The following is a 19,351-nucleotide window of genomic DNA, read 5'->3' as shown; positions in this document are numbered from 1 at the left end:
TTTGGTACCTTTGTAAAAAATCATTTTAACCTCTATAGAGCACTCCAGCAGCATATAAATTTTTCTATACTGCACAGGGAATATTTTCCAGAGTAGACCATATGTTAAACCACACAGCTAGTCTCAGTAAATGTTAAAATGTCAAAAATCATACAAAGCAAATTCTCTAATCATAATGAAATTAAATCGTAAATCAATTTAAAAAGGAAATTTGGAGAATTTACAAATATGTGGAAATCAAGCAACACAATTCTAAATAACCAATGGATCAGAGAAAAAAACTACAATAAAAATTAGAAAATACTTTGATATAATCCAATGCCCTGTAATGACAAAAACTCTGAACAAACTGGGAATAGAAGGGAACTTCCTCAACCTGACAAAAGCTATCTATGAAAAACCCACAGCTAAGATCATATTTAATGCTGAAAGGCTTAACACTTTCCTCCTAATATAAATAATACAAGGATGTCAGCTCTTGACACTTACATCTGAAATTATACTGGAAGTTCTAGCCAAAGCAATTAGGAAAGAAAAATAAATAAAAGGCATACATATTAGAAAGGAAGAAGTAAAACGATTTTATTTGCAGATGGCAAGATCTTATACATAGAAAAGTCCAAAGAAAAATATGTTAACATGAATGAGTAAGTTCAGCAAAGTTGCAGGCTACAAGATCCATATAAAATATCAGTTATTCTTCTATATACTTGCAGTAAACAATAAAAAAATGAAGTTGAGAAAACAATTCCATTTACAATAACATCAAAAAGAATAAAATACTCAAGAATAAGTTTAACCAAGGAAGTACAAGTCTAACCAAGGAAGCACACTGAAAACTACAAAACATTGCTGAAAGAAGTGGAATAATAGAATTATATCCTATATTCATGAATTGGAAGACTTAATATTGTTAACATGGCAATACTCCCCAAATTGATCTGCAAATTCAATGCAATCTCTATCAAAATTCCAACTGCATTTTTTTTTTTTTTTTTGCACAAATGGACAGGCTGATTTTAAAATTCATATAGAAATGCAAGGAACCCCAAATGACCAAAATCTTGAAAAAGATTAGAGGGCTCATTGGAGGATTCACATTTTCTGGTTTCAAAACTTACTAGAAAGCAACAGTAAACAAGACTGCATTATTAGCAGAAGGATAGATAAATAGAACAATGGAGTAGAAGTGAGAGTCAAAAAATAAACCCAGATATCTATGGCCAATTGATATTTGACAAGGGTGCCAAGATCATTCAAACAGTCTTTTAAACAAATGGTGTCCAGACTATTAGACATCCACATGCAAAGGGTGACTTTGGACCTCAACTTCCCACCATATGCGAAAATTAACTCAAAAAAAAATCAAAAAGCTAAAGAGCTTAAATAATAAAACTCTTGAAAGGAAACATAGATGAAAGTCTTTGTGACCTTGGATTAAGCAATAGTTTCTTAGGTATGATACCAACAGCATAGACAACCAAAGAAAAAAAATACGAATTAGACTTCATTAAAATTTAAAACTTTTGTGCATCAAAGGACACTATCCCAAAAATGAAAAGATGCCTACAAAACAGAAGTATTTGTAAATCATATATATGATAAGGGTCTAATATCCAGAACATTTAAAGAATCCTTATAACTCAACCATAAAAAGACAAATAACCCAATTAAAAATGATCAAAGAATTTGAATAGACATTTCTTCACGGGAGATATACAAATAGCCAACAGTCACATGAAAATATGCTCAATGTCATTAGCTATTAGAGAAATGAATATCAAAGCTATAATGACATACCACTTTATGCCCACTAGGATGGCTATAATCACAATAATTTTTTTAATGGAAAATAAGAAATATCAGCAAGGATTTGGAGAAATTGGAGCTCTCATACATTGCTGCTGGAAATGTAAAATGGTGCAGCTGGAAATGGAAAATGGAAAACAGTTTGGCAGTTCCTCAAAAAGTTAAACTTAGAGTTCCCATATGATCCAGGAATTTCTCTCCTTAGGTATACACCCAAGAAAATTGAAAACATATGTTCATATAAAAACAAATGTTCATAGCACCATTATTCATAATGGCCAAACAATGGAAACAACCCAAATGTCTATCACCGGATGACCAGATTAACAAATGTGGTATGTCCATATAATGGAATATTATCTACCATAAAAAAGGAATGCAGAAGCACCAATACATGCTAAAACGTGAATGAACTTGGAGGATATTACACTAATTGAAAGAAGCCAGACACTAAAGTCCACATATCATATGATTCCATTTATATGAAATATACAGAGTAGGCAAATCCTTGGAGACAGAGACTAGATTAGTGCTTACTAGGGGGTGAAGGAGAAAGGAACAAGTAGTGACTGCTAACAGATACAGATTTTGTTTTGGAATGATGGAAATGTTCTGGAATTAGGTCATGGGGATAGTTGCACAGCATTGCAAATATACTGAAAAATCATATATGTTAAAACTGTATACTTTAAAATAGTGAATTTTATCTCAATACAAAAATGTTTTTTAAAACATCAGTTGATGGCCTAAGTGTGAGTCTATTTCTGGGCTTTCTAATCTGCCCCAGTGATCTATGTGTTCCTTATACCAGCACCAGGCTGTCTTGATTATTGGAGCTTTATTGTAAGCTTTGAAGTCAGAGTAAGCCTTCTGACTGTACTCTTCTTTTTCAAGAGTGCTTTGGGTAGTATAAGCTATACCCCTTGCTTTTAAAAACTTGGGTTCAGGGGCCCCTGGGTGGCTCAGTCGTTGGGCGTCTGCCTTCAGCTCAAGTCATGATCCCAGGGTCCTGGGATCGAGCCCCGCATCGGGCTCCCCGCTCAGCAGGAAGCCTGCTTCTCCCTCTCCCACTGCCCCTGCTTCTGTTTGTGCTCTCGTGATCTTTCTGTCAAATAAATAAATAAAATCTTAAAAATAGATAAAAACTTGGGTTCATAGCTTTTCCTTTCACATCAAGCATATGCCAGCATAGAACATTCTTTTACCTGCTGCCCGTTTCTTAGCATAGTAGATTAGAAGACTGGAGTAGGCAGAGTAGACATTGGTGGATCTGATTTGCTTGTATTCACAGAAGTCAATATTTCCTTCAGGACTGAATCAAGGTCAAAAGGAACAGTGTTTGCTCCTAATTGCCTTTTTTAAATAAATCAGTCACTGGATGGGTATTCAGATGAAACATCTCTGTGGGTAGGTGTTAGTGCCTTTTTTGGTTGCTTCCATGTCTGGTCCTCCACCAGTATTTATCATAATGCACCTTTTCCATTTTTATCATAGTTCAAAAATGCCAGGATCTAAATTCCTGTATGTGCATTTTATAGCGATCAACAAACAAAAGCTCATCAAGCACTTGTCCCTCCTACATATACCATCATATTGGCAGGCCCTGATTTGTGCGCTGCATATCATCAGTTTTTTCCAATTGCGAGCCTGAGTGTCGGAGTGATTGCTCTTTCACATTGTATGCTATTGTTGTTATGCTATGTCCATCTGTATCATTTGATAAAGGAATTTTTCCAATAGCTGTTCTTCCTCCTAAGTATAATGTTTTTTACATTAGGGATCATTTATAAGCTTTTCAGGAGTGACACTTTTTTTTTTATGCTGTAAGGAATGTGACTTGAAGGGTGTTTCTATAGTTTGGGTCTCTTCTTTGCCTTTGGAAACAATGTTATCAATTTGGTGCCAGAAAACGTTATTTTGTGTTTATTACGGAGAATCTAAATGTATTGACTAGAGTAGTCACTGTGTTTAGAGAGATTTTTTTTTTTTAATGTGGTGGTTTCATACCACTATTTGACAGTTTCTTATCAGACAAACACTTAGAATGGAGAGTGAATGACTGGCTGGCTCAATAAAATTTAATTTTCAGATTTATCATAATTCCTTCTGTTACCTCTTTTCTTTTTTGACTGTGAAAAATCATCGTACTTGTACCTACACGTGTCCCAGCGCACAAAGACTCACAGTTTGTGTTTGCACTGGGGCTGCTCACTTTTCATCTTTTAGACATTATTTTGAATTACGTTATTTTATCACCACTCATGTACTTCAGTCAGTGACCTCGGATTTAGTGACCCTTTCGGTTTATTGAGATATCATCCAACAATAGAGTCACAGCGATAAATGAATTTCTCAAACAAAAACAACATACAAGAGACATAAAAAATGTTTTAGCCGACAGTAACTACCCTGGTTATCTGAAATTAGCCAAGACAGAGTAACTAATACAATTCTAATAGTGCACAACCAGCAGTTAAGAATATAAAGGTTATTAAGATTATAACCAGATTTCTAGAAAATCATAATTAACCTCATATTTCAAACATATGGAAACAGGATTGTTTTGAACATTTTCCTCTGAAACCATGAAAAGACGTAGGAGAACATTTGATAGATTACCAGGGACTACCAATATGCCTGAGACCAACTAGGGAAACTCTGGTTTATAATCCTCTGTCTCTGTTGAGACACATAACCAAGATGTTTAAATATGGCCAACTAGCAAGGCTATCTTCTTGAAATGCTTCACTAATTTGTTACCCAACTTTGCCAACAATCTGTCCCCTTGCTTGTTGAACAAGCTACAGTTCTCAAACACCTCCTGGGCTGTCAAGCCTCATACGTTGCCAAATTACCATCAAGAAAGCTTTTATCAACTTCTATTTCCCACCAGCTGTGTGGGAGAAAGTCTGTCTCCCCAACTCCTCATCAGTTCTGGGTAAAGAGAAGTTGCTTTGCATATGATGTTTAGATTCTAAAGATAGCACTTAGAGCGAAAAATCAGATAGAGTCCAAATGACTCTGGCAGATCCCTTACATTGTCCACGAAATACACAGAGATAGGTCTATGTGTCTTAAGTGCAGTCTCGGGTTCAGGCTCATTGAGTGGGATGGTGGACAAAATGACCACAACTGTTTTCATTGTGTTTTGTCATTCCCTTTACATTTGTTTATTTATTTTTGTCTGAATTATGTTTGAATTCATGTAAATTAAATACAATTGCTTTGTGAATTGCCTTTGTCATTTTTTTAATTTGGAGTGTTCATCTTTCTTTCTTTTTTTTTTTTTTTTACATTAAGGGTATGATTACCTTTTTATTCCATATATTTAAAAAATATGTTTCCTAATATGCCATCTTTGTGCCGTTATTGTGTGTGTGTTTGTGTGAGTGTGTGTGTGTGTTCTGTTTATGGCCCTCCCCACCAGATTAAGTATGTAACATCTTAAATTAATTGTAGAATACTTTCTGGTTTTATGTTTGAATTTTTAATATTTATGGAATTCCTTTTTATAGACAGCATTGAAGTAAGCATCTGAGTTTATTTTTCCTCAAGAGCTTGAACAATTATATCCTGGTGGGACATCCTTAAAAGTTCTCTTACATGTTTATGTTTTCCCATTCTGGTTTTCATATAAGACTTTCAGCTGTTAGTAATCTGAAAGATTAGGAAGAAAATCGAGACAACTTTTTCCTGTCACACTCTTGTGCCCAGGGCTTTTCCTTCCTCTTGGAAGAGAATGGTGCTATTTCAATGATTTGGTTATAAATAAGGCAATGGAGAAAAGCAAGCAAGCAAGTTCCTTAATCGTGTGGCAAAAGCTGTTAAGTGTCCCTCAATATCAATTTTTGCCTTCCTACTTAGTAACAGAACCCTCACTTCTTAGCTGGGTACAAGATCAACCAGAATAAAGGCTATATAATTACGAGCTTCCCTGAAACTGGGAAGTATCTGGTTTTTGTGAAATGTCCTCAAAGTAGGAGGCATGGTCTTTCTTGCCCTTACTTCTTTATTGCTGGCTCAGCTGTGGACAAGGTGGCCAAAGCCAAAGCAGCCATATTGGACTACATAGCATCATGTTAAAGAGGCCAGCGCAATGAGACAGACATCGCCAGGATCCCTGATTTTATGGAGCTGGCATTTCAGTTGTGGGCTTACACGCAGCTGAATTTGAATGATACAGAAACACAGGGAGGACTTTTGTTTCATTTAGCATTACATTCACAGGACTTGACACTGGACCTAGAATGTGGTATGTTCAATAAATGTTTGTAGGAGGCATGTCTTTCCATTTATATGCAAGACAGTAGTGATTCTGAGAATTTCAGGTAGGCTGATACCTATTCATTCCACATCTCATCTTTTGTATTTGGGCCTGTGACTTGGAAACCTTAAAGAAAACATCATACCCTCTCAAGTATGTTTTACATAGCTGTCATCTTTCGTAGACCACTCTTTCAGTGGACCTCTTTTACTTGACTTTCATTTGTTAAGAATACACAAATCTGGGAGTGCTTACCACCATTTTTTTTTTAAAGATTGTATTTATTCATTTGAGACACAGAAATACAGAGAGAGAGAGAGAATATGAGCAGGGAGAGAGGCAGAGGGAGAAGGAGAAACAGGCTCCCTGCTGAGCCAGGAGCCCGATGTGGGCCTCGATCCCAGGACCCTGGGATCATGACCTGAGCCGAAGGCAGATGCTTAACCATCTGAGCCACCCAGGCGCCCCCTTACCACCATTTTGATGCACGCTCCCCCGGAGCACATGGTGAGTGGGGTATGGTGAGTTTTCTAGAACAGATCCCAGCCAAGCTCTGGCCCTGAGGTGACAGCTCTCTGCTAGGTTTATGCTCCTATTTAATCCTTCTCCATTCCTTGGGGGCACATCTTTATGGAGAAATAGGCAGTTGGCTGAGAATGTTGGAACGGAACATTCCTTGCTAATTATTTAATTTTCGTCTGGCACAAACTGAAGCCTCTTAAGTTTAGTGGGAACTATAAGTCCATTACCTTCCTTTGCTACCAGAGAGCTTACCACATATCCCTAAAAACAAACACACAGCTCTGTTCTTGCCCTAGTCCTGAACCCTGGCCAGTGAAACTGCTTTTCTCTTCCACCTGCTATTCATGGAGTAATGACAGCAAGCATCTCGTGCTTTCTGTTGTAAAACTGAGGCATCAGTAAAAATAGAGTAAAGACAAAAACCCTGGCCTCTCACACCCCCATTCCTTGCACATGCTCTAAGCCTTCCTTTACTTCATCTACAATTTATCGAGTCCTGGCTTGGAATATAATACCCGGGACAACCCAACAAGGAAGGTGTCGGGAAACCAGGGCCTGGAGAGGTGAAGCTACTCTCCCAAGACCACACAGCTAGCGAGTGGCAAAATGGAGGTTGGAACCTAGCTCTGCCCTGGCTATGATTTAGGTCCCAGACTATGGATATATTACCTTTACCGCCAAGAGGGTCTTTAACCTTCTTGTTCCCTTCATGAACTGCTGTTCACCTTTCAAATGCAGTGCAGGTGCCACTTTCTCAGGAAACGATCTCTACTGCCCTAGACTGAGGCCCCCTCTGTGTTCCTGCAACATCCTGCATCTTTATTCCAATAAAATGTTGATTTTGAGCATTGCATTTACTATGTGCTATAAATGTTTTACATGGAGTACCTATTTCAATGCCCACAAGCCTTCCCAGGGAGGCTGCTATGATTAGGGACAGTCTGTGAAGAGGAACCTTGAGTAAACAGAGCCAGGGGTGCAAATCCAGGTGTTTGCTGCCGAAGCCCCTGTGCCCGACCGTTAGGGTAGAATGTATCACAGTGCCTTTATTTTTTAATTTGACAGTGTCCTTCTTGGACTCCAAATTCTTCAATACCAGAGAATTTCTTACTCATCTTGTACTCTCAGCAGGTAGCTCAGGATGACACATGACCAGCATCGGCTCATCTGCTCTAAATCTCCCGCCCCTTGGTTGGCCCTTGAATGTGTTCCCACTTCATGAGATGGGAATATTCATTTTTGGAATGGACATGGTTCCAAAAAAATACACATACTATCAAACTGAAGACTGTAGATTCATCTTCTTGTGGCATACACAGACTCATAACCTGGCTGAACTTTTTTCCCAGATACTTGCAAATGTGTAATGAAAAATATCTTTCAAAGAAGTTCCCACACAGGAATGTTCTTTATGGTCTGGTCATCGTTAGTGCTGATTTACCAAGTAGTTACCATGCTCCCTTCTGGGAACACGTTAGGATTTCCCTTCTCTGCCCCATTGAGTCAGTAAACCTTAAGACAGTAAGTCACCAAAGACTTGCTTTGGCCCATGCAGTGTGGGCAGAGTGACAAGTGATACCTCCAGGTAGAAGCCTTAAGGGCCCATGCATGATTGCTCACTGGTCCAGGGACAAGCAGGGCTTGCAATATTAATGGGGCTTTGAAGAGCAGAGCCCCCACCTCTGACCTGAAATGAACAGTAGGGTAAGTAGGACGCAAAGCTTAGCTCTTCTAAGCTACTAAGACTGGGCGGTTGATTGTTACTACAGCGTATAACAGTCTGTCCTGCTTGAGACTCTCCTGACCGTCTCCTGATTCTTGGCATTTTTTTTTTTTTAATCTTGGGAAATGAGGAGAGTCATTAAACTGAGGCGTAACCTCAAAAGCTTTAGACCCACTAGAAACTTAATAACTAACACCACGCTTAAGAAAGTTCGGATTGGGACAGTGCTACTGATTGTCTGTCCTCCTTCCCCACTCGGGGGGCAGAGAAGGTTGAAATGAGCCCAAAGGAACATCAGAGGGATTTAATTAGATGAGTGAAAATATTCTGAAGGTCAAAGGGTGGGATGACATTCTGGAATCTCCTTCCTGATTGCTCTTTTGAAATCAGCAGAGCTGTCACCCTTGCCTGAGCCTGTGTGGTGAGAATGTGCCAGGAGGGTGGGGCTGGACCTGTTGCTCTCAGGGAGTGCCTTCCGGCTTTATGATTTTATATCTTCAATCTTGGCTGGTTAAAAGATCCATTTGTACACTTAACCAGATTTTCCCAGGGTGTAAATTCCCCCCAGAGAAAAATTAAACACTTTTAGGGATACAATCAGTCTGTGAGGCCACCAGGGTACCGTTCACTGCTTCGAAGCCGCAGTTTACCAAATGGTACCCTGGTGACTTAGGGAGTGAGTGCACATCTGTAAAAGGACTTCCTTCGCATCCAGGGATGCACTCTCAGAATTCTCCCCGAAATGCATGGACAGCCAAGGGTGGAAAATGGAGAGAGTGAGGCCCCTTAGTTGCTCCTCTGTTCCCATCATGCTCTCAGCTGGGCTGCTGTGTCAGTGAAAGATAAGCCACAGTAAATTAGGGAGGGAGGGCAGCTCAGCTCCTGAGCACATGCCATTTCCCCGTGGTCAGAGCCAGCTCCCTTGGGGATGATCCATCCCCCAGAGCTTTGCTGTGTTGCCCAGGATGTCAAGTGTCAAGGGCTTTTCCTGGACCACCTTCCCATGCCTTTGTCCTGCCTTGTCTCTCTCGCCTCATCAACATCTAACTTATTTTTCCTTCTTTTGGGGTATTAAATGTATTCATTCATTCAAAAAACAATTAGCAACCACTTATTATATTCAGGATCAAGTTTTAGTGAATCACACCAGTCCTTGGTTTAGATGGATCTGAGTTTAAATCTTGGCTCCACGATTTATTGGCCTTCTGCCTCTTTGCCTCACTTTACCCATCTGTATAACAGAGGTAATAAAAGTTTCTCCCTCATAATGTTACAGTAAGAATTAAATGAAACAATATATGTAAAAGGTTTAATAAAGTGCTGAGCACAAAATAAATATTAGCTGTTATTCTTCTTTACCTTCTACTGTAAATGCCAGGCACTGAAGTGCTAGGGTTGTAAATACAAGTAAGACCTGGTTCTTATCCTTAAGACATTCATAGTCTAGAGCAGTGATCCTCAAAATGTGGTTCCTGATCACCATCAGCAGCATCAGCTGGGAACTTGTTGGATGAATTCTCACACTCCACCCAGACTTCCTGAATCAGAAACTCTGGAGCCCAGCAATCTGTTCTAACAAGCCCCCCTGGGGACTCTGACCCTCATGCAGTTTGAAAGCCTCTGCTTTCTCGTAGAGGAATACTTGTGTCTTACATCGGGGGGTGGGCAGGGGGCTTAAAGTGTACAAAATGTTGCTATATGCTTTTAATTCCTTTTTTTTAAAAAAGATTTATTTATTTAACAGAGATAGAGACAGAGCACAAGTAGGCAGAGGGGCAGACAGAGGTAGAGGGAGAAGCAGGCTCTCCGCGGAGCAGGGAGCCTGATGCGGGGCTCGATCCCAGGACCCTGGGATCACGACTTGAGCTGAAGGCAGACGCTTAACAACTGAGCCACCCAGGTGCCACTATATGCTTTTAATTCTTACAGCAGATCTGCAAAGGAGGAATGGTTATTTCCTCTATTTTCAACCAAGGAATGGAAGATATTGTAGCACAAATGACTCATTCACTAACCGGACTGCACTTGTGCTTGGGTAATTCATCCCCTCGGGGAAAGTGACCCTCCAACAATTTAGAATAAGTTTTCACTTAGCCTAAGCCAATGCTGGTAATCCCAGGCCCTTTCAAAGTGGTTGGTTTAGGAGTGGACTTGTGACCCAGTCTGACCAACAGGCAAGAAGAAAGTCTGTTGAGGAATTTCTAGGGATTTTCTCTCTTAAAAAAAAAAAGTACACGGACAAGATGGCCTTCTTCTCCTGCTGGATGTGATCCTGAGAGCAGCAGCCGTCTTGTCACCATGAGGAAGGAAGCACAAGGCCCGGGCTGACATTCAGAGAATGTAGAGGAGGGAGATGGGAAGGCCCTTGTTGATATCACTGAGGGATGGGATCACGCAACCCCAGTACCATCCTGTCATAGGACCTCCTGTATTATAACAAATTCTTCTTGTTGAAGCCCTTTTGAATTGGGTTTTCTGTTCCTTGAAATGAAACATAACCTGGTAAGTCCCACAAGGAGAAAGATTGGCAAAAGGAAACAGAGCCAGCCATCTGAACTCATGTTCTGAGGTTCTTAACTCCTGTTCTTTCCATAATTTAACTTGTTGATGGATGATGGTTCTGATGGATGGGGCACACTAACACAGTAACTCACATGCATACCTCATAGCAAAGCACACCCCTTCCACCACCCACTCCTTCTGCTATTTTTTCTAACTGAAACTCTAGGCGATCACATCTTTATCCCTAGTACCTAGCAACATGCCTGGCCCACAATAAGTGGTAACGAATATTACTTGTACTTTTATAGTAAATATATAAAAATATAAATAAATAAATATAAATAAAAAATGTTTATTGATGGAGGGAATGGCCACCTAATTGCGTGAATAAATGAATGACTGACTAGTGAGGGGTTGATGGCATATATACATTTAATGTACTCCCACTCTATAAAAGTCAGTTTCATGGTAGTCTTACACACCTTAAATCAGACTGTAAAATGTCAGAGTTCAGGGGAAGATGTACTGGAGAGGAGAGAGGCTTAAACTTTCCATAGAATGACTGCCTATAATAATAGAAAGGGACTTTGTGGTTACCGAGACAATTGTTTTAGGAATAAGGAAACTGAGAAACTCCTCTTCCTCTCCTTTCCCTTCTTACTCTAGTTTCTTTCTAATTATGCATTTTCTTCAGTCTTCCTTTCTTACATGTTAGATTTGGAAAAGACCCTGTGAATCATCTGGTCTACCCTCCTTGTTTGACTGATGCAGAAGGTGATGTCCAGAGAGAGGAAAGTGGATGTCCAAGGACTCTGAACAGTTCTAGCAGGTGCACTGGGCAGTGAAGGGCAGGTCTGGTGTCAATCTGAAACTTGGGGGGGGGGGGGAAGGATTATCCCATATCAACTCTGCCATCATCATAAGTTGCATGATCTTGGCCATGTTACTCATCCTCTCTCCGTGCTTCGGTTTCCTCAACCAGAACATGGGTTGTAGGTGCTCGTTGCATTGTTGTGGGAAATATGTGTACCATGCAGGAAGTATGTTTAAAGCACTTGGAGAGTACGTTCTCAGTAGCTGTTAGTCATATAATAATATCTAATATGTGCTGATAAAGAGGATGGGATGATGACCAAAAAGAAAGACCTGGAATTTGGACCCAAATTTCTCAATTCTTGTTTATTTAGGTCCCAGACTCATCCTTTTTTCCCCTTTTTCTTTCTCTTTTCCCTAGCCTGACATTTAAGCTTCATTTTTGTTTTCCATTTTATTATTGTTTGCATTAGAGAAAGGATGTGTCATAGAAAGAACATGGGCACTGCAATTAGACTGAGGTTGAGAGCTTTTATTTGCTGAATATTAACTATGGAGCTTTGATCATACCCCTTACTAATCTGGGCTAAATTTCTTTGGAAAGCAGAGATTCCATCACCCAGTTCCTAGCTCTGTGATAAAGTAACACTCCTCGTATAGTTCAAGACATGTTGATTTTTCCCCAAAAGCCATAGCCCGGTAAGTATGCAAAGTTTCGAAGTCTTAACTGTATCTCCTCTGGGACACTCCCAAAACTAAATCATGGCACTATGTACCCAAATGGGCCAAGTCCAAATTAAGTCAAATCCAACCTGATCATTCAGTTAAGACTGAGGCTGATTGCTGACCTTGCAGAATCATGTGGTTGAGGTGTGGCTGACAATGAATGTAAAAGATTGACCACAGTTGGGGCCACATTCATTGGGATCATGTTGTCTCCCATCTTAAAGGCTAGGTTTGTCCTCAAAGATCCTTTTGCTCACACTAAAACAAATAGTGCTTTAAAGTGACCTGTCAGCCAAATGGGGAGAGCTGCCAGTAAAGTTCTGGGCTGCTAAACTTGGTCCAGTGAAGCAGCCTGGGGCAGAGGAAGGGCACTAAATGGGGAGTTGGGAGTCCTGGGTCCTTCTTTCATTACACTGCCAACTCTCTGAGTGACTTTGGCCAAGTCTTCACTGACCTCTCTAGTTTCCTCATGACGGTTAAGGCCCTTCTTGTTCTTCACAGTGTTCTTTGTTTAATGAACTTCTTCAGCAACAGAACATGCCACCATACATCTTCCATATTGGACATCTGCTTTTTATCCATCTCTTGTAACACAGCTCCCTCCAACAGCATGTCCTTTGTAGTGCCAACTAGTCTTTTTTTTTTTTTTTTTTAAGTAGGCTCCACACCCAGCGTGGAATCCAATGTGGGGCTCAAACCCACGACCCTGAGATCAAGACCTGAGCCGAGATCAAGAGTCAAACACTCAAAGGATGCCTGGGTGGCTCAGTCGTTAAGCGTCTGCCTTCAGCTCAGGTCATGATCCCAGGGTCCTGGGATCAAGTCCCGCATCGGGCTCCCTGCTAGGCGGGAAGCCTGCTTCTCCCTCTCCCACTCCCCCTGCTTGTGTTCCCTCTCTCACTGTGTCTCTCTCTGTCAAATAAATAAATAAAATCTTAAAAAAAAAAAAAAAAAGAGTCGAACATTCAACTGACTGAGCCACCCAGGTGCCCCATTGTGCCAAGTATCCCTTTAGGCACTTAAATGGAATTGAAGAGGAACCTTGGAAATGATCTAGTTATCAGATGATAAAACTGAAACCCAGAGAGGATAAGCAACCTCTCCAAAGTCACACAGCTTTTTGGCAGCTGTTCCAAGACTCCTGCCATCTGCCCTTGCAATGAGACGTTGGTTGCTGCAATGACGATGCATCCTTTTGGTCATATCATCCTGGAATAAATGTTAAGAGTAACAGCTGTGTAGACCCAAGGCTTTATTTTCTTTATTATGACAACATGTCCCTGGGAAGAAAATATTTGTAGATCTAACTTTTGGATGTGAAGTAAGTGTCAAACTGAAATGTTATTGACTCAATGGTGCTTCCTACTTTGATAAATGTATCCAATATGTTCCCAGTGACTCATCGGCAGGGCGAATGTATCTTTTTTTCCCTTTTTCCACATTGACATTTTTATTCTTCTACATAGTGCTGCCCCTAAAATCTGCATATACAGCATTATCAAATTTCATCCCAAAATTAATAATTTGATTAGTTATTCAAAATCTCAAGCATCCTGACAACCAGCAATCAAGGGGTGGGGTGGGGGAGAATAATGTCAAACTGATGATTTATCTTTGTTTTTTTCTCCAACAAATGAGCTCTCTCAGACAACTTATTGGAAAATCATGAAAGGATGTTTTACTTCATCACTATATCTAGAACATCCCTACAAGAAATGAAGGATTTTTCTAAACCATAGGTTGGTCCTTGATATATTATCTTTCTTACAGAAAAAAAAAAAAAATCAGAAAGGGGGCTATAATGCAATGGTTTTATTTTCACGGTGTCATAAAGAGATTTAGAAAGATCCCATACTGAACACTGTGAAATAAAATTAGTGATGGAATAAATGAAATGAGAGTTTTAAGATTAAAAATATGCTGAGATGGGGGTGCCTGGGTGGTGCAGTCTGTTGAGCAACTGACTCTTGATTTCAGCTCAGGTCGTGATCTCAGGGCTCAGGGTGGTGAGATCAAGTCCTGCTTTAGGCTCTGCACTCAGCGTGGAGTCTGCTTAAGATTCTCACTGCCTCTCCCTCTGCCCACTCCCCACCCCACCCCACCCCCACATGTGCGCGTGCTCTCTCTCTCTTCAAATAAATAAATAAATCTTAAAAAAAAAAAAATCTGAGACCCTTAAGTGGAAAACACTATGCTGGGAAGAAACGTGGTGTACAAAAGACTAGGGCTGCTGATTTTAATTAGCCTCAGGTATCCTTTCCCCAAAATGTATGACAGAAAACAAATCCCCTAGAACAGATCTTTATAAGAACAGTTATAAGGTCCTTTATAACTTCTATGTATTTAAAGAACTTTGAATGCCAGAAGGCACAAAAAAATAGGAACTCTCTCAATGTACATACATACAGAAAATATGAAAATAAATGAAAAGCAAAATAAATGTGTACATTATCTATGCAAGTGTCCTATGTCTTGAGACAGTGGATCGTAACTTCTAATAACACAGCAGAATTCTGTACCCCTATACGCAGGTTCTCCAGAAATGTAGACATTTTGCAATTAGCACATACACCAGTGTTTTCACTTTAATGATAGATAAGTAACAAACAGAATCACCAGCAATTCATTAGCTTTCAACACTACAAAAATCTCTGACAATACCGTTTTATGAATTTGACCTGAGGCTGCTCACTGGAGGGAACAGAAATTGCATCTGACACAGTAATGTGCTTTAACTGTAAAAGGCCTTAAAAGATAGGGCGTTCCCAAAATGAATAGGAAAAGGACCTCCCCAAAGCAGTAGTCAAAATTTTTTGTTTAATCAATAGCATTTGGTTTAACACCAGTAGTTCTCAGATTTGGAGGCTCATTATAATCACCTGGAGAGCCTTTACTACTCCCAGCCTGGGCTGTACCCCAAACCAATTAAACCAGAATCTCTAGGGGTGGGACTCAAGCATCTGTATGGGGTGATTACAATGTGCAGCCAAGCTTCAAAACCTCTGATCTACAGATAAGCCATCCCTGATGACTGTATTATTGGCCTCAATTATTCACTCTCTTTTACTAGTGCTACACATTCATATCCTTGAGCTACTCTCTCTGTGGGCAAGGGTGCTTCCCCATGCCCTGACTTTGGATACGGTCATGTGACTTGTTTTGGCCAATGGGATGTTAGCACATGATATGCGCAAAGGCTTGACATGTGCTTGGTTGATGGGCTTGCTCTCTTGTACACCTACCTGCCTTTGGCCATGAGCAGAGCAGGCCTCTGTCAACTACTGTCCCAAGAAGAATAAGAGATGCAAAGAGCAGACCCAAACCCAGTCAGCCACCTGGAGCCAACGCCAGCTGAACCCTAGCTTGCTTACAGACATAAAAATTGGAAATAAACATTTGTTGCTGTACACCACTGAATTTTGGGATGGTTTGTTATGCAGCAGTTTTGTATAATAGGTAACTGAGATACCTAAAATAGAAAAAAAAATATTTAGTGAGAAGGCCAACTACATTTTGGGGCCAACTACTTTTCTTCTGGCATGACAGAGAGGGACAATTCAGAACTATTTCTAAAGGAAAGTTTGACCCATAATATCTACTATGATGTAGCTTTTTGGAACAGTGCTACTGTCTTTGTCACCCTTCTGATCTGTTAAGCAGAAAATATTTCCTGCTGACTTCTTACTGAGGTTCACACAGGCCTTCCATCTAAATATCTATCTCCACCAGGGCAGAAACTGGCATTCTGAATCATCAGTGCCCCAGGCTAGTTTGACGGCTTTCTTTTTTAGTTTACTTTTTCTTTTTTCTTATTTTTAATTTTTAAATTTTAGCTCTATCCAAGCTTTTTGTGGAAGAACAGAAAAACACTATGTAACCACCACCCAAATAATGAGACAGGCATAGCTTAGTTGTGGTAGGGTTCCTTACTTGGGGCTGGGAGACTGGTGGTTGTGCTGGGGTCATAGGCCAAGTTAGGCACATAGGGGCATGCGTCTCTTCTCTCATAAGAAGAGCCCTCCTTTAGGATTCATAGTTGTTCATCTCTGTGCATTTAAAAATCAGGTGGGCTTGAATTTAGGACAGTGGTCTTCAAATTGAGGGTGCACCAGAATCACAAGGAAGGCATTTAATAACATGAATTGCTGGACTGCACCCCCAGAGAGTCTCACTGCATGTGAGACCAGAGATTGGTATTTCTAACAAGTTCTCTGGGTGATGCTACTGCTGATGATCTGGGGACCACACTTTGAGAACCACTGACTAGAATGAAAAGTATGTGTGTGTGAGATGTCTTCCATTTGGAACATTGCCTTGCATAAGGAGGATTCTTAGGTTCTTCCTCAGTGGAAAAATGTCTGTATATAACACTAAGAATAGGTTCACCTGGAGAATATAAATGGAGTCAGGGACCTCATCTCTCTTGGCAAAAAGCTCAACTCAACCATAACCATAACCCATAACCACTTCCCAAATGTTTATCTTTAGTCCTGACTCCAGGAAAAACAACTCATGAAATACCTTCTTTTCAACGAAGCTTTCCTTGTTTTCTCCAACACTGGCTCTTTCTTCTGAAATTCTAGAACTTTATCTTAACCTGTCCTAAGGCATTCAACACTTAATATCTAAAGTATAGGTACTGATGGACTTGTCTTAGCTCCTCACAGATGATGTACAATCTATCTGATTCATCTTAGAATGTCTTACAGCATTTTTTCTAGCAGGTGCAAAATAAATATTTATAGAATCAAGTCAAATCTATGAGTGAATGTCCATGTGAGGGTGTCTTGGAAGTTCAAAAGATTAAAACTCGAAATGAAAAGCCTGCACCATCAATATGATAACCACTAGCTACATATGGCTATTTAAGTTAATTGATGTTAATAAAATTAAAAATCCAGTTCTAAGCTATACTAATCAGGACAGTGTGGTATTGGCAAAAGAGTAGACAAATAGATCAATGGAACAGAATAGAGAGCCCAGAAATAGACCCACATAAATATAGTCAACTGATCTTTAACAAAGGAGCATAGTCTTTTCAATAAATGGTGCTGGAACAACTGGACATTTACATGGAAAAAAAATGAACCTAGACACAGACCTTACAATCTTTCACAAAAATTAACTCAAAATGGATCATATGCTTAAATGTATAACATAAAACTATCAAACTCCTAAAAGATAACAAGAGAAAATCTAGATGGCTTTCAGCATGGTGATGACTTTTTAGATACATCATAGGCATGATCCATGAAAGAAATAACTGATAAGCTGGACATGATTAAAATTAAACTTTTCTGCTCCGCAAAAGATAGTATCAAGAAAATGAGAAGACAAGCCACAGACTGGAAAAAAAAATATTTACAAAAGACATCTGATAAAGAACTGTTATCCAAAATATAAAAATAACACTTCAAAATCAACAATCAGAAAACAAAAACTCAGTTTAAAAATGGGCAAAAGACCTGAACAGACACCTCACCAAAGAAGATATACATATGGCAAATAAGCATATGTAAAGGGGCTCCACATCATATGTCATTAGGAAAATGCATGTTAAAACAATGAGATACTAGTATATGCCTATTGGAATGGCCAAAATTCAAAACACCAACATTACCAAATGCTGATGAGGATGTGGAGCAATGGGAACCCTCATTTACTGCTGGTGGGAATGCAAAATGGTGCAGCCTCTTTGGGAGGGAGTTTGGTAATTTCTTAAAAAACTCAACATACTCTTACCATGTAATCCAGCAATCGGGCTCCTTGGTATTTACCCAAGGAATTGGAAACTTATGTCCACACAAAAACCTGCACATAGGGTGTTTAGAGCAGCTTTATTCACAATTGCCAAAACTTGAAAACAACCAAGATGTCCTTCAGTTGGTGAATACATAAACTGTGGTATATCCAGACAATGGAATATTATTTTGTGCTAAAAAGAAATCAGCTATTAAGTTATGAAATGAGGAAATTTACATGCATATTAATTACTAAGTGAGAGAAGGTGACCTGAAAAGGCTATATATATATTCTGTGTGATGTTCTGGAAAAGCGAAACTATGGAGACAGTAATAAAATCAGTGGTTGCAGGGCACCTGGATGGCTCAGTCAGTTAAGCATCTGCTTTCGGCTCAGGTCATGATCCTGGAGTCCCAGGATCGAGCCCCTTGTTGGGCACCCTGCTCCGCGGGGAGCCTGCTTCTCCCTCTGCCTGACGCTTGTGTTCACTCTCTGTCTCTCTCTCAAATAGATAAATAAAATCTTTAAGAAAAAAAATCAGTGGTTGCTAGGGTCAGGGAGAGGGAGGGATGAATAGGAGGAGCAGAGAGTATTTTCAGGGCAGTGAAACTGCTCTGTTCAATATTATAACGGCGGATACATGTCATTATACATTTATCAAAACCCAAAGGATGTACAACACCAAGAGTGAACCTTAATGTAAATGATGGACTTTGGGTGTGCCAGTGTAAGTTCATCAGTTGTAACAAATATACCCCTCTGGTGTGGGATGTTATGGGGGGGCGTGGTGAATATATAGGAGCAGGAGGTATATGGGAAATCTCTGTACTTCCTGCTCAATTTTGCTTTGTGTTCTGTTCCCTGAGAAAGACTTTTAGCAACTTAGATGCTGGTCTCTAGGGCCGTTGTAGCCTCATCCCTGAATGCCACTAAGTTTTGGTGTGCACTTTTTACCTTCTCTGTAAGACATAATAGTTCTGTCTCTATTTTCCCTAGACTCCAGCTCAATACCCTGCAAGTAATAGGAGAACAATGAAGATTTTGTAAAAGGACAAGATAGATGTCGTTTAACACTCGGCCCAGTGATATCCCAGTTGAACACTAGTGATTACTCTAAATCATCATATACCTACTACGTGCCATATATGTTCCATATTAGCACTATCCAACAGATAGATAAAGCAAAGCACATACAAATTTTATATTTTCAGTAGTCAGGTTTTTTTAAAAGATTTTATTTATTTGTCAGA

This window comes from Phoca vitulina, unplaced genomic scaffold (genome assembly GCF_004348235.1).
Source record: "Phoca vitulina isolate PV1807 unplaced genomic scaffold, GSC_HSeal_1.0 scaffold20, whole genome shotgun sequence".
Taxonomy (NCBI): domain Eukaryota; kingdom Metazoa; phylum Chordata; class Mammalia; order Carnivora; family Phocidae; genus Phoca; species Phoca vitulina.
The sequence above is the reverse complement of the archived record's forward strand: the minus strand, read 5'-3'. Positions refer to the sequence as shown.